This window comes from Amia ocellicauda, chromosome 5, assembly GCF_036373705.1.
Source record: "Amia ocellicauda isolate fAmiCal2 chromosome 5, fAmiCal2.hap1, whole genome shotgun sequence".
In the NCBI taxonomy this organism is placed as follows: domain Eukaryota; kingdom Metazoa; phylum Chordata; class Actinopteri; order Amiiformes; family Amiidae; genus Amia; species Amia ocellicauda.
The window spans coordinates 28,765,524-28,780,663 of NC_089854.1; the positions used below are offsets into that span (position 1 = coordinate 28,765,524).

At 35.9% G+C, this 15,140-nt stretch overlaps 1 protein-coding gene across 4 annotated transcripts in view; it reads left to right on the top strand.

Annotated features, from left to right (window-relative positions):
- Window positions 1–15,140, top strand: part of myocd (myocardin) — a 148,381-nt gene that overhangs the window by 101,281 nt on the left and 31,960 nt on the right. The window lies entirely within an intron of this gene.

A 15,140-nucleotide genomic window follows, 5' to 3' on the forward strand; every position in this document is an offset into this window, starting at 1 on the left:
CTGCTACAACATTTTTAAGGGGTTTGTGATTACAAGCTCAGCTTTCTAACCACCACTTTGTTTCTGATTTCCTACCTGATATAAGAATAATTACGGTAATAAAATGCGTTTGCCAGAAAGGCAAAGCATATGGGGTTGTGTACGTTCTTGCCTTTTTTTTTTTGGTTGTTAACACAACTGAGATTACTCAAAATGTCCCTTGTTCTTTTGCAAGATTTATTTTTAACAGGTCATGATCTTCACATTACCTTTTAAAAAGCAACAGGGACTTTGAGTTCATATTTTATCCTGTTGTCTAATTTTTTTGTTACCGTAGCCTTTGATTATCCGTTCTTATTAACTTGAAGTGGATCAGAAGTTGTTCATATCTTTAATTTTCCCATTCATGATATAAGACCTCGACTGCAGAGAGTTAAGTTCACAGCTTATTTTAATAAAAGCAGATCTTCCAGCTATGTGTATCTGACCTGAATATTCCTGCTGGCATGGCAGGACATGAGCAAACTGATAGCTGACCCAAATCTGCGTCACAACTCTACTTTATGGGTTCCTGCTGCGAAGGCGGGAAGCATGAGGATAGTGCAAGCGATCCAAAGTTAAATCCTCCCAGATTCCTCACCCTTCATTTCCAGAGCCCTTGAGTCTGCTCTGCATTTCGAACCTGGAATGGCGAAAACTTTCAACAATATATTCATTAAATATCAATCTAAGATACTGTATCATGACATACTATAAACAGTAAATTTTATAAATTTGTATGAATTATTCGTATATAGTATCTATATACGGAATAAAACATTTATACACACAAAAAAAACTTGAAATGCCGCTTCTGTAAAGTTTAGTACACTATGTTTATTTTTTTGGTTCAGGGTATAAGTTTTCTGACCACATTTTTTTTCCATGTAATCAGCGGTTGAAATAATCATCAGAAAGAAATCAGAAAGTACACTGTACTGATAATTATAACCTAAACTGCCCTCTCTCCAACACCTCCATCTGCCTTTGCTCAATAGGCTGCAGCTTTCACAAACCTCCGTCAATCTGGGAATCAACCAAATATTGTATTAAATGTCTTTCGAGTGCCGTACATCTCAAAGGCCAAGCAAAACATAGCGAATAGGGTCATATTTTTAAAGGTTTCAGCGGACATACCAACATCTCTGGGAATAGTCGACAGTAAAAACAACATAATACCAGTTTTTAATATTAAAATCTGTCTCCAAGTCAGTAGTGCCAAGCTACCAGTGGAGTGAATCATTTTTTCAGATCAATTTTTAAGCAGTAGTTGGCAGACGATAGGCATTAAAATAGTTTACTTGCATGCTGCTTTTATCTCTCTCTCTCTCTCTATATATATATATATATATATAATACATAATGCTGCACAGTGCATGTTTCACGTTCTGCTTGTACAAACTGTTCAAAACATTTGCTGTATGTATGTATCGTATATTTTTAAATACTGAAGAAAAATATAACAATTTTACTGAGTTACAGTTCATATAGGGAAATCAGTCAATTTAAATTAATTAATTAGGCCCTAATCTATGGATTTCAAGTCTCAAGTTTTGAGGGAGCGTGCAATTGGGATGTCCACCAGAGCTGCAGTCGGGTCAAGACCCTGTTGAGGATGACAAGGAAGATGAGCCTCCCTGAGGTACTTTCTGACAGTTTGTGCAGAAATTGTGCTGGTTTCAGACGATCCTGCAGGTGAAAAAGCCGGATGTGGAGGTCCTGGGCTGGAGTGGTTACACCTGGTCTGCGGTTGTGAGTCCGGTTGGATGTACTGCCAAATTCTCTAAAAAGGCAGCTTATGGTAATGAAATTAACATTACATTCTCTGGCAACAGCTCTGGTGGACATTCCTGCAGTCAGCATGCCAATGACACGCTCCCTCTAAACTTGAGACACCTATGGCAGTGTGTTGTGTGACAGAACTGTACGTTATTATTTTTATTTATTTATTTATTTATTTATTTATGTATTGCCCTTATCCAGGGCGACTTACAACATAAGTGCAAACAAAGGCATCAATCATTACAAATTCAACTTAGCTAAAACATAGCAATTAAAAATAATACATTTTACAAATTCCAATTTACAATTTACACAAGTACAGTAAGAGACTTCCTAACTTCTAGTGGCCTTTTATAGTCCCCAGCTCAAGGTGCACCTGTGTAATGATTATGCCGTTAAATCAGCTTCTTGATACACACGTGTCAGGTGGATTGATTATCTTGGCAAATAAGAAATGTAATTACAGGGATGTAAACAAATGGTGGTCAACATTTCTGAGAAATAGACGTATGGATAAATTCTGGGATGGACACTTATTTTTGTTGAGTATATATTGAAGTAACACTTTTATAAGTGCCTTTAATAGGATTATAAACGTAAGTGCCTACTGTGACTGTGACCTGTTTTGCTCTTGCAACACAATGGTATAATTATCTCACAATTTATGTTGTGGTTTAATGTAGGATAAGCTATAGTGTATAGGATATGCATGCAAAAACCCTTTACATAGAAAGGTCAGTCTCTGTGCACAAGGGATTTGTACATTCAAGCAAGCAACTCTACTTCATTCCTCATCACTCATGCATGCGCAGGTGTGTTTGTACTGTACACAAAGCAGTTTGTTTCTGAAGCTACATTTGGTTTCACATGCTTCCCTATGCTACCCCTCATGTTTGGGTACAGTTAAGAAACTAGGAGGCTGACTCCTGTTTCCAACCAACTCCATGTACACTTTTTATTCTTTCTCAAACAGCATTCCAAGCAGTGAAGGTAATGTGAATGTTCCAATTCATGGTACAATGTCTTTTTGCTGTGTTTCAGTTAAGCCTCTTGACAAGCCAAGGCCAAATGCATGAACAAGCAAGCTGTCTTTTCTGCTGATATCATTTACCTACGTGTTTCAAACTAAGTGTTTTTTAACCGGTTTCAAATTGAACTAATACTGTTTTGTCTTTTTGTGCATTCTCCATAATTGTCATAGTAAAACCTGGTGCTTATTTATAGTATTAAGTGTGCTTCTGCACCCAGGATAAGAGCTGAACATGTTTATAGAGTCAAGTGTTCCTGCAGAACTGGGATACTTGAGCACAGATTAGGGTCATATTTTTAAATGGCTTTAAAGTACTCCTGCCCAGCTATCTGTTACAGCCCAACATCCTGAGGCTGAAATGACATCACTTAATCAAAATGGAATCTCTCTGAAATTATTTTTGGATGTCTTCTTTCCACAAAGAGGAAAGAATAAACTGAGTCCTGCAGGTGGACTAGTTGCCTTTTTTTGTACTGTGATTTTAGAGAGAATATTAAATTTGTTTTAATGGTGTCAAAATACAGTATTCACATTTGTTCAAGGACATTTTACAGTATTAAGAAATCTATATTAACTTGAAATCATGTCATGTTTTTGAGACCTACAGAGATATATATTTGGGGATGTGGGAAATCCCTTTGAAATCTGAATGGATTCATACTCAGAATGTTTAAGGAAACAGAATGATTCCAGTAGGTGGTGGCAGACCACATGAAACAATTAGGTGATGTGAGATTCCTCTCTATACCTCTATACCTGCAACAAGGAAATCAGGTGTGACAGATGTTGACTCATATTTTACAAGGACATTTAATTATTTCTGAATAACAACAGAAAAATGTTGGGACAAAAAGCACAAGGCATATGACTGTAACTAAAAACTATTCAGTTCAGTGTTTTTACTAATGCGATTACAAATGGAACCTTTATTAGAAAAGTACTAGGGTTTTCCAAAAATAATGACTAGGTTCTCAATAAATTCTTGCGCGATCTGTAGTGTGATGCGGTTGTTTGGATATATTCATCAGCTTGACAATCAAATGCGACACCTTGTTCTTTTGCAGGGCTTTTTAATGCTGGCAAAATAGTGGTCCTGCTTTTGATTCAGAGCCAAATAGACAGCATGCCAGAGTAACTAGAAAACATTCCTATTCGCTCAAAAGGCTGCATCTTATCGGCAGTGCTAATGGCCCATTTCTGAAGCGCACCATTTTATTTTTCTTGATAAAGCTACAGATTTTGATTTTATTTTTTGCCTCCTGGGCCTACGTTTTCTTCAGAAGAAAAGTATAAATCCTTTTCATGTATACTTAACTTCAAGGAAGAAGTGTCTTGGGGGAAAAAAGGACTGATGTCATGTACTGAAGCTTGTAAATAGGGTCCAGTACACCGTGTACTATGTAACATTATGAGAAAAATCTATTTTGAGTGTTTAGACTGTGCTAATGGGGCCAGTGCAGCCATCTGTCAGTGGAGGTAGATAATGCAACCAATAAACATGGAATAGGAGACAGACCTGCTTGTCAACACATGGGATTAGATGGTTTTAATCTGAGGAAAATAGAAGACATGGCAAACTCTAATCTGCATTTGAGCTCCCAATGGCACCTCCACAGACAGCTGACACCTGTCTCAGTGATATCAAAGGCAGGCCCTCTGAACAGATAAGCAAACAGTGAATCATTCTGTGAGATGACCAACCGGCAGTATACAAAAACAGATCTACAAGATGCCTGTGATGGGATAACAATTCAAACAGAGGGGAGGGGAAGATTGAAGCAATGGAACTGAGAAAACCATAATGTGTAGGAAGGGAATTATATAATTGTGCCTTTTCTCAGATTCAGATGTTACCCAGTTATTACAAGTCAAACACAACTAAGGAAATTGTTCTCTCCTCACATTTTCACTTGTTGTTGATCCCACACAATTTCTGCGTGGCCTCCCTGCTAACTGAATTTTCAGCTGGCAACTGCTACTGTTGACTTTCTATTTCTCACCCATGAGAATCTGACTCCAACCAGATATCATACTGAAGTATGACTGATGCTTGCACACAATGACAGATTGCACAATATACAACATACAAATTGGTTACAAGTTTGAAAGCCAAACTCTTTGTGTTGTGGTTGGCCATGTTTTCTGCTAGGTAGCCTAAAAACAGAATGAATGATCTCAGAGAAGAGGTGATCATGGGACAGCTGAGACAAATGTACACGTAACAACTTTTTGTGTTTTGTGTGTGAGGGGGGCAGGGGCATCTATTAACTGCGGTTTATGTCACTTCATTTCATGGTCATGTGACTGCTAAGATATGGTTTCCTTGAACAATAAATCACAGAGCAACTGGTGTGAAGTGTGAAAATAGCCACCTGGTCATTCACTCAATCTATGATAACTGTGGATTGTTGTGTCTCCATAGCAAGTACTTTACCTCTATAGCCTAGTCGTTCCACACAAATACATTTAAGTCTAAAATGACAGGAGTTCAGAGAGAGAATTTGAACAATTTAAGATTTAAAGTACTAAAAATATAAAACTGTGGTAAAACTACCTTTTGTTCATAATATGTAATATTATGAGAAAGATACACGCTACACATAATTTGTAGTCTCTTCAAATTACTTTCAATTCCTATTTTTTTATAAAGGATGTTGATGTTAGACTTAGTGACTAAGCTATGTTTAAACCTGCACAAAAAAAGAGACATAGACAAAAATCTAAATATTGTGACCCAGTCAATTTGTTTATCTAAGAAACACTTCAAACATGTCAGATCAGCACCCCTGGGGAGATGTCATATAATCTAGCTCTTTATGTTTAAGGTACAGGTATATGATTAATTTGACCCTTAGTTGTTTTAAGTTTCAATTAATGACTTTGTTTGCAATCATTGTTGTTTGATTCATATGAAACTGTGATTAAGATGTCTACTTGGATCAACCCAGATGAAGGCAACACTGATAAAATGTAGCAGTCTTGCAGAAGAAGTGTATGATGTGGGTGTAGAATTAATATGTGCATTGAAAAGTATCTTCAGTTCCAATTTGTACCATAGCTGACCATGTGTTACGATTGTAGGGGGGTGATTTTATGAATGAAGTTCATGGTAAAATAATAGTAAAGTAAAATACACACTCTTTAAAAACATTACACTGCTATAGTAGAGCAACAGATGACATTTGGATACAGTCACTCATTAGATAATAAGATCCAAACCTTATGGCAATACAGAAATTCCTTTGCAGGCATGAGGCCTCTTAAAATCATCTAATGGTATTTATAATTCCTAATCCTGGGGTTAAGAGGAATCATCTACAGATAGTTTTAATTTATCTCGGAAGGAGATTGTGGTGGTATTAGCCAATTTGTTTCTGTCAAACAAATGTCATGCAGTTAAAAAGTGGAATCAGAGAGGTTACCAAAGCCATATTCCACTCATTCAGTGAAGTGAAAGACAAATATTCATAATATTAAAAAAACATATGTATCTTTGGCTTCTGTTGCTGTGACACTTTTTGAGGAAAAAAATGTAATCATAATATTCAAAATGGCAGTGATTTTCATGTGGGAGATGATAGCACCGTGTAAATGAAATGGAAAGGAAAAGACAAATGCAATTAGAAATGTCAGACAACAGCAACACTGTGTTGGAATGGCATTCATCTGATAGTGTCCTGAGCAGGGAGGGCAAAACCACGAGCAGCTGCAGGTTAGCACAGCTGCTTGTCTTTCAAATGAAGTGTCCTGTGGCTTTATCTGGGAGCCATGATGTCAGAGAGTGGCTTCTATACCCCCCAGGGTGGCAACTGGTCCAGCTTTGTTATAGAGAATGGATGATAGGCTGTCTGGCTGTATATATTGCCTTGGCAAGGAAAAATCTCTGCATTATCTTTCCTGGATCTGAAAGTGTCTCGTGATGCATTACTAACGCAATTGATTTGAACTTTTTGATTGATTGATTTCTTCTTCTCCCGATTTGTTGTCTGGAGATGTTACTGAATAAAATAGTTGTCAAGGATCCCATGTGTTGCCCACACAGAAAAATAGAAAGTAAGAAAAAAACGGGCACGATATGTGCACAGACAAAGCAACATTTTTCAACCAAAAGTTTATGGTAATGATTGATGGGTTTGAGAGTTTAGTAACAAAAATTAAATAAAATAATATTGATGATTGAATCTAGCCCATTAGACAGGCTTCCAAAGAATAGGATGTGGACAAGAAAAATATCAGAGGTGTGTGAGGTCCAAGGAAAACTAAAATCAGAATGACTTTTCTTCAGCATCATCTTGAAATCCAAATTAAAGAAAACATAATTTTGCTTTCTTGTACATCATGTAGAACATTATGTACCAGTCTCAGTCACTGTCAAACTTATTGGTTTTACTGGGATGGGATTAAAAAGTGCAGCTAACTGGAGGATGAAGTAAATTGAATTGACTGAAAGTTTTCCTCTTAACTAATCTTATGTCCTGAAATGTCGACAGTATATAATTACTCATTTTGGTTACAAGAAACATGATTCAAATGGCAATTACAATGGATCGCTGTTTCTGTTTTTTTAAAAAAGCATGCTTTAAAAACATTATGCTGACAACCGAAATGTAACATTCAGGATTTTTGGTTATTAGTCATATTTTATGTTCCAACAAGAACAAAACGTGCAAATTAACCTTGATGTATTTGATGAAAACTTCCAGACACTATCCACTCCAATATTTAATATCAGTCTGATTTGGAATCAAGATAAGCATGCTTATTTCTTTCCTATGTCATCAATAGTTAATCAAATGTAGACATTTTTTATTTTAATATAGATGTTTATATACACACACACGTATACATATGTAATATTTGTGATTGTGTGTGGTTTAAATTAACAAAGGAAAAACAAAATAATCAGATGTAACATTGAAGGATGTTTGCTAATGCTAAAATCCTATTACTGCATTTCTTTATGTATACAGTGTTATTGAGATTATGTAAACTGTTTCTTAAACAATAAACAACACTGGATATTGCAGTTATGATGTTACACACTGGGAAAAAGCCAAATCAAAACTACACACTAAACAAACACATGACCACAACATTAAGCAATACCAAAGCACAACATAGATAGATCTGGGTTATGTATACTAGCTATTCGTTGTGTCTAATGCAAGCAGTACTCTACTACAAATTTCACTATATGATGTCATATACACAGCTCTACAATTAGGCACAATACTTTGGCACAGTCAATTTGCCAACCGTATTTTGCAAAGCTATGTTTTGCTGTTAGAAGAGGTACTTTCAGTTTTATTTTGAAAATCCTGTTTATTCTAATGCAAGTGCATTTACTTTCTTAAAGGGAGTGGCACTGATTGGACATTTTGGACTGGATGTTCAACATCTGTAAAAATATTTGACTTCCATATAACAGTTTTAACGCTCATGCTTCAAAATCAGTGATCACCTTAGATTCTTATTACCACAATATATATATATAGTAGGCACACTGGGCATCTGATTGTTTTTAGCTGCATAGCTTATGATGTAGATGCACTGAAATGCAGTTACCCAGGAAACAGGTGACTTTCTGGGTAAAGTATTTGATGCCGTATGCTGCTGGAATCAGGCCCTGCCTCATTAAACACAGAGAGATATTTGGGGAGCATTAGTGGCTTTATTAAAAAGAAGAAGAAAAAAATGAAATCCACTTATGCAGAACATATGGGTAGTAAATGAATAAGAACATTTTGTAGGAAACTACATGTAAAGTTATTCGCAAAGTATAGTCACAAAAAATATGTACATTTACAGGGTATAGGTGACAAAGCAGCAAATGCTAACTGAAGCATACCAAAATAGAGCTGTATCTGGCAGCTTCACCTTGTGCATCATGGAAGGTCTAATGTTAGATACTCATGTAGAAAGCCAAAATGCCTACTGGAAGAAATGTGAGGCAGGGCTCCGTATATTATTATATTACCACCGAGTCTGAATTAAAATTGCATTTTAAATCCTTAAGCCCGAAGTCCAAGTGCTAGAGAAGTCTTACTGTTGTATTCTTAAATTACGGACTTTAGCAAAGCTGTAGAAGAGTCTCCTTCTTTGCAGAATTGACCCAACCCACCCCACCCTCTCTCTCCCTCTCTCAACAAAACTCTTAATTCTGTAATTTAGATAGCCCTTGTGATTCAAAATATTTCTTCCATGAATACAAATAATCTTGAAGACAAAACCAATGAAAACAAAACAATTTAACTTGGAGTCATTCATGTTCTCTACAACACACGAAGACAAGAAAAAAAAAACAGTCTGAAGAAAGGCAGGGTGGTTTGAGCATGGGTACTCCTGACCCACACTTAGAAAGTTCAAATTTTTCATCTGCTCTTTATTTAAAGGATTCCATATTGAAAGGGACTCCCTGTGCGTGGGCTTCGGGGCAAAATGTGAGGTATACACGTCTGATGCACGTGAAACTGACGGGTCTGTTTTTGCTTAGTAGTATCCACCCACAAGGGAGTTGTGAAGTAAGAATGACACTGACATGTTATAGTACTTTCTTTACAGGGGGCCAGCTCCTATTCAACAAGGTGGAGCTGGGGTTTGATTCTCTCTCTATTTATTTATTTTTAAATAATTGCTATATAAATATATTTAATATACTGTAGAACTATGGAGGATTTCAGGTCATTAAACAGGAGCTGTAATGACTACTATTAATTGTAAAAAAAAAAACCAGTGCAATTATTGAAGTGTCACGATCATTTCATTAGTGTCAATGAGAAAAAGCAAAGATCTTCCCCAGAGATGCTATTGAAAATAATGAGTTCCTGCACTTGAAGATTTTTGCCTAGAATAATAGCGGTATCATTAGCATTTTTATATTTCTTGAACAGAGAGATTGAAAGGGTTCAAGACAGAAAACAGGAGACACTTCTTTACACAGAGAGGCGTCACAATCAGGACCAAACTCCCCAGTGATGTGGTTGAAGCTGAAAATTTAGGAATATTTAAAAATAGACTGGATAGTATCCTTGGATCACTTAGTTATTAATGGACATGATGGGGCGAATGTTTCCAAGTTCGTATGCTTTTTCAAAATATGGACAAATCCAATATTGTGTTTTTTTGTTTTGATTTCACCATCATAATTCGCAATAATTAAATTACGTTTAAATAGATCATTTTTAAAATAAATATTTATCAACAAACAAACAAATAAATAATTGGAAGAACTATACATGTATGCAAATATTTTAAGTGTTTTCCTTTGATTCAATTACAGGGCAGATAACAAGTGAAAATGGTTTGTGATTAGTAATTTACCTGAATTATTCATCTGAACACAACTTCTGATCATTCTTACAGATGCCTGTCACTGTATTGGGGTGTAAGAGTGGAAAGTGATGGGAAATGTCAATGTTATTTTATATGCTTACTTTTTTGTTATTCATTCTGAACATACAAAAGCAGAAACCTCAAAAGTGAAGTCATATTGCCTCTATACTCTACAGAAATAGCCAGTACATTTCAGTCAAGTCTGTTAAGGGTAAATAAGGATTTAATAGCAAATCATTAACCAAAATAAACAAGCTTCACTCAATTTACCTTTGTTTCCGAAAAATAACTCATATTTTGTTGTGTTTCTGAAGTAGATTCAATAATGCGGAATGATTTAACTCGATTTTATCTTGCAAAACTGGCTCATAAATGTCTGTCCCTAGTGTGTGCAGCTGTGGTCAACGTTAATTTTTCAATAATTGTTAATGGCTCAAAAATAGTAAACTTCACTCCAAAACACTGACTCACATTAAATCCAATATGATTTTACCAGCCTTAGCCAAAGCATCCAAAGCGCAAGCGTATTACAGTATTTCTGTCACAAGCAAGCTACCTCTGAATGTAAACCTTTTGAGTTTCATTGTATAGATGGGCAAAACTGTATAGGGGGCATCCTTATCACTACTTCATATTTTATCAGTGTCGTAAATGTGTTTTTTCTTTTTGCTTGTCAAAAGCGCATCCCTTCTTCGAAAATAATGTTTTGTTTTATTGTAAAACTAAAATAAAAGCTGAGCCAGAGGGCTGGAAAAGGCCCTGCAAAGTGTGCTTTCATTAGATTTTGTACAGGGGTAAACGAAACTGAAGGCATAACCTCCTACTGTCAGTGAAGGTAATGCTGAATTAAATTCCTAAAATCCAGGGGGAGTAGACAAACCAGACAGTGAAACATGACATAACTATCCAAAGAGACACCACACTGTATGTGTATATATATTTTGTTTGTACCGTTACTAACAATACATTTTTGCAGATAACATAGTACACTCATCCATACACCCACCCCATCCCCTAGTGACACACAATGTATAGGTCAACCCAAAACATGATCTGGGTTAGCTGAGGCAAGGCAATGTGGCCATTTGCTGAAAATGTTGTTTTCACTTCAGTTAACGTTTCAGTTCAAATTTGGACCGGCTCCTACAATCCTTTTAGTTTTTTCCACATTCACCTCTGTTAATATTCACCTTACCATGCAAACAGTCCAGGCCACATTAAAATAACTGAACAATGTGGTGTTTTTAGGAACCATTTACAATCTGAAATCTACCGGATAACAAATGTCAATTAAGAGAGAGCTCTCGTAATGAAACTGCTCGGCTCCTGTCCTCATGTCCACACCAATCGCAATTAAGCAGATTTCTTTCTCTGTGATGGCTCAAAGCCAGCGATACAAAACATAAGCAGAGGTTAAATAAATGACACGGATGTAAACATCACAAGAGCATTAACTAATATTACAGTGTTTTACTTTGTCCACTTTGAATTCCATGAGAGACAACCTATGTGATTTCATTCTTGTTTTATTTTGGATTCCTTTCAGATTGCTTTTGCCAGCTTGAAGAAAATCTCACACTTTCACACCAAAGTAAATGTTCCCCACGTCTCCGTGGAGCTGTGAGCCTTTGGCTTCTAACCACTCATGTCAGCTTTGATTTGATTTTTTTTCCAGGCAGTTCTTTATGAAGTTTCTGCCACAGCTGATGTGCTGCAATTAAGTGATCCCCTCATGTGGCGCTTTTAGCAGAACGTCTTTATTTAACAAAATCCACTGTAAAACTGTGTGAAATCCCTCAGTTCTCTGTTAACACTGATGGCCCAGATTATCACTAGATGAATCATACAGAACAATCGCTGTATTTTTAGCATCGTAATGGAGATTAACCCTTTACTGTTTAACAAACAATATCACCCTATTAAACCATATGTTTCAATCAATTATTTAGCAGGTCCAATTTAGAGCTGTTTATGTTTTATGTTATCCATTTCAATTTAAAATATCTGACCAACTCACATTGCAAAATAATGTGTCATTACCTGTACTTAAATGAGATTTACAAAGGATGACAAGACGAAGTTGTAATAAAAGTATTTTTAAATCATTTACAGAACTGAAAATCTCCAGCTTTTATGTCTCTGACAAGTAATTAAATTAAAACAGTTTGTACTTTCTTTCCTACTCGACTGGTGAATGTTTACCTGAAGATGTGGAGAGCTCTGAGAGTCAATTGGAACACAAACAGTTTGCAAAGTGATACAATTAAAGCAACATTATTACTGAGACCAATGGGCTTCAGACAGATAAGAACCAGCTGCTCTGTCTGCCTCAGGCAGTTACTACACTGCGCATCAATTGTTAGCCGTTTGTTACTTTCAGGTTTTCCAGGGGACTGCAGCTTTTGTTGGCCTGTCTGGCTCCAGACAGTACACAGCAGTTAACATCCACTCTCTGACTGTCTCCACTACGAGACCCCAGTCTGAGGCTATTTGAGGTGGAGCCAAGGTCACTGAATGAGTACTGTTCTCACCCAAACGATGCATTCAACCAAAACATGCAAATAATGATATTAATAAAACAATAAACATATACTGTAAATTAATGTCAAATTGCAAATAGATTAACTGAGTTGGAGCGAATACAAATAATACTTTATAATTATTACTTTAAAGCTGAAGAGTTTTTATCTCATGTTTTATTTCACAAGATGTTGTCTTCTTTAAAAGTTAGGGATTTGGGAACCTATTTAAGTAATTTTTCTGCTTCTCTTACTTTATTACATGGCTAGTTTTGTCTAGCCATGTATCTGGTATTGACTCTGAGTGACTTTCAACTTGTAACAATAAGGATGTAATCTTCACTTTTAGGATCTTGATTTACGGTGTTTTTTCAGCTTCTCGTTTTCTGTTTACTGCACTATCAGACATGTAAGCATAGGATTCTCGCAAAGGTTTTCTCTATCAAAGGCCTCCCACAGGGACAAATGGATTCCCTAGACTCCACATAAATTGAGAAATATAAAGATCTGAATACATGTTAGACCTTGGTTTTAATAAATGATTATGCTTTGGAGAAGTTACAGTTACACGAATGGGAAGGAATGTCGTTTTTTTTTTTTCTTCTTCTTCTCCAAATATGGTAAACTTTCAATTAATCCTGCACAAGCTTAATTGATCTCAATGGAATTTCAGCATGTTGATACAACTGGAGTGGGTATGTAAAAATTAAAATACATGAATAATTTAATTGGTTATGACCATATGCACACAATCAACAAACGAATGGTTCTCATATTTCCAGAGTAAAATATAAGGCTATAGTTAGTGCTCATCTGCTATTGTCTTTTATTAAATATTAAACAACACATCATAGCTTACTGGAATGTATTTTATTCTACAACCTAAAATCAAATTAAAAGAGTTTGACTCACAGATCTTCAGTATTATAGATTACTGTATGTTAGTAGAACTTGTGTGCTCTAAGCAACACTACTGAGTTTTAATAACTCTGTAATAACAGTGAAAAAAATAATACTTTTGGGAATCAATATTTTCAAATATTTTGTCCCAAATTAAAGCAAACTTTCAACACATCCACTAATCACGATTTCATATACTTGTCACTTGATGGCAACTTTCAGTTTGTCTGTCATCTACCCAATGGAAAACCACCATCAAATATTGGGTTAAGAATTTGAATTTGGCGAGTAGGTTAAAGTTCCTGATGGGATCTGATTGGTTATGTAAAAGGAATTATCTAGTCTACCAATATTTAAATTATCTTAATGTGTATTCAACAAAGGTGTAAATATGTTTTGTCAGATTGGCTACTGATTCCTTTAATTCAAGTAAAAGACAAAATCGTCTTAAAAAAGTTCTTATGCATTATACTCAATATGAATACTGTGGTAATAGCACCCCCTGAAATATGGGCTAAAATTATGTTTTCTACACCCTTTGACATTTTATATCTAACACATACAAAATGTTCTGAGTTAAATTTATACTAGCACAATGGTCTAGGAAACATTTGAATAAAACAGCCAATAGAAGGGTGAAACAGAGAACTCCCTTTTCTGAAGAGAAACATGCTGCACCTCTCTTGGGGAGACAACACTCCATTCTCTCTGAGCGCTTCCAGCAACTGTCATTTGAAGTTAAGAGGAAAAATTCAGAAATAAATCCCAGGAGCTACTGAAATATTCCAGCATTCGACCAGCAGGGCTCATTCAGGTGAGCATGAATACTTTCCTTTTGGTTGGGGCTCAAGACAAAATTATACTAATTATGCCCCACAATTGTATTGTTAGTTTTAAGTATCACACAAAGGCGGTCTAGCCTTTTCTTACAATTGAGCGTGTCAAGCATAATGTGACTCTATTCATAATTTTGTACGCATAACATGGTATCACATTTTGACATATAAACAGATAAAACTATGTCAAGCAACTTAAACATGTTGGCCTTTTTGATGTTTTTAGATTGAAACCTGACACACACAAAAAAAAAGATAGGTAGAAAACTTTACATGGCATTTTCATTCAGTTCCTTCAACAGATAAGAAGGCAAAGCAAGTTATTTGACAGCTTAATAAGTTTGGATGATTAGGGAGGTGAATTAATGTGGACTGAGCGCAGTGGTTGTTCTTTGTATTCTGTCATCAGTGAGTGTCTTGGCTCTGACAGCCGAGAAGGAATGGTGACATTATACACTTCATGAGCACTTGTCTGGCGCATTCCCAGCTGTTACTACCAAACCACTTCATCGGGGAGCAGAGGATTTAAAAAAAAACAACTGCAGTTAAATTGCCAAGGTCAGTGCTAGTAACCAGATACAGGGACAAAATTGGTATATAAATAAAAAAAAAGAATAGACCTTAATTTATTCAATTGTTTTACTCCTCTGAACTTATGCCTTTGTTGGTTTGTACTGTGAGATTTATGCAGTCCATTCCACATAGTAAAACAAAGCCAGCCCT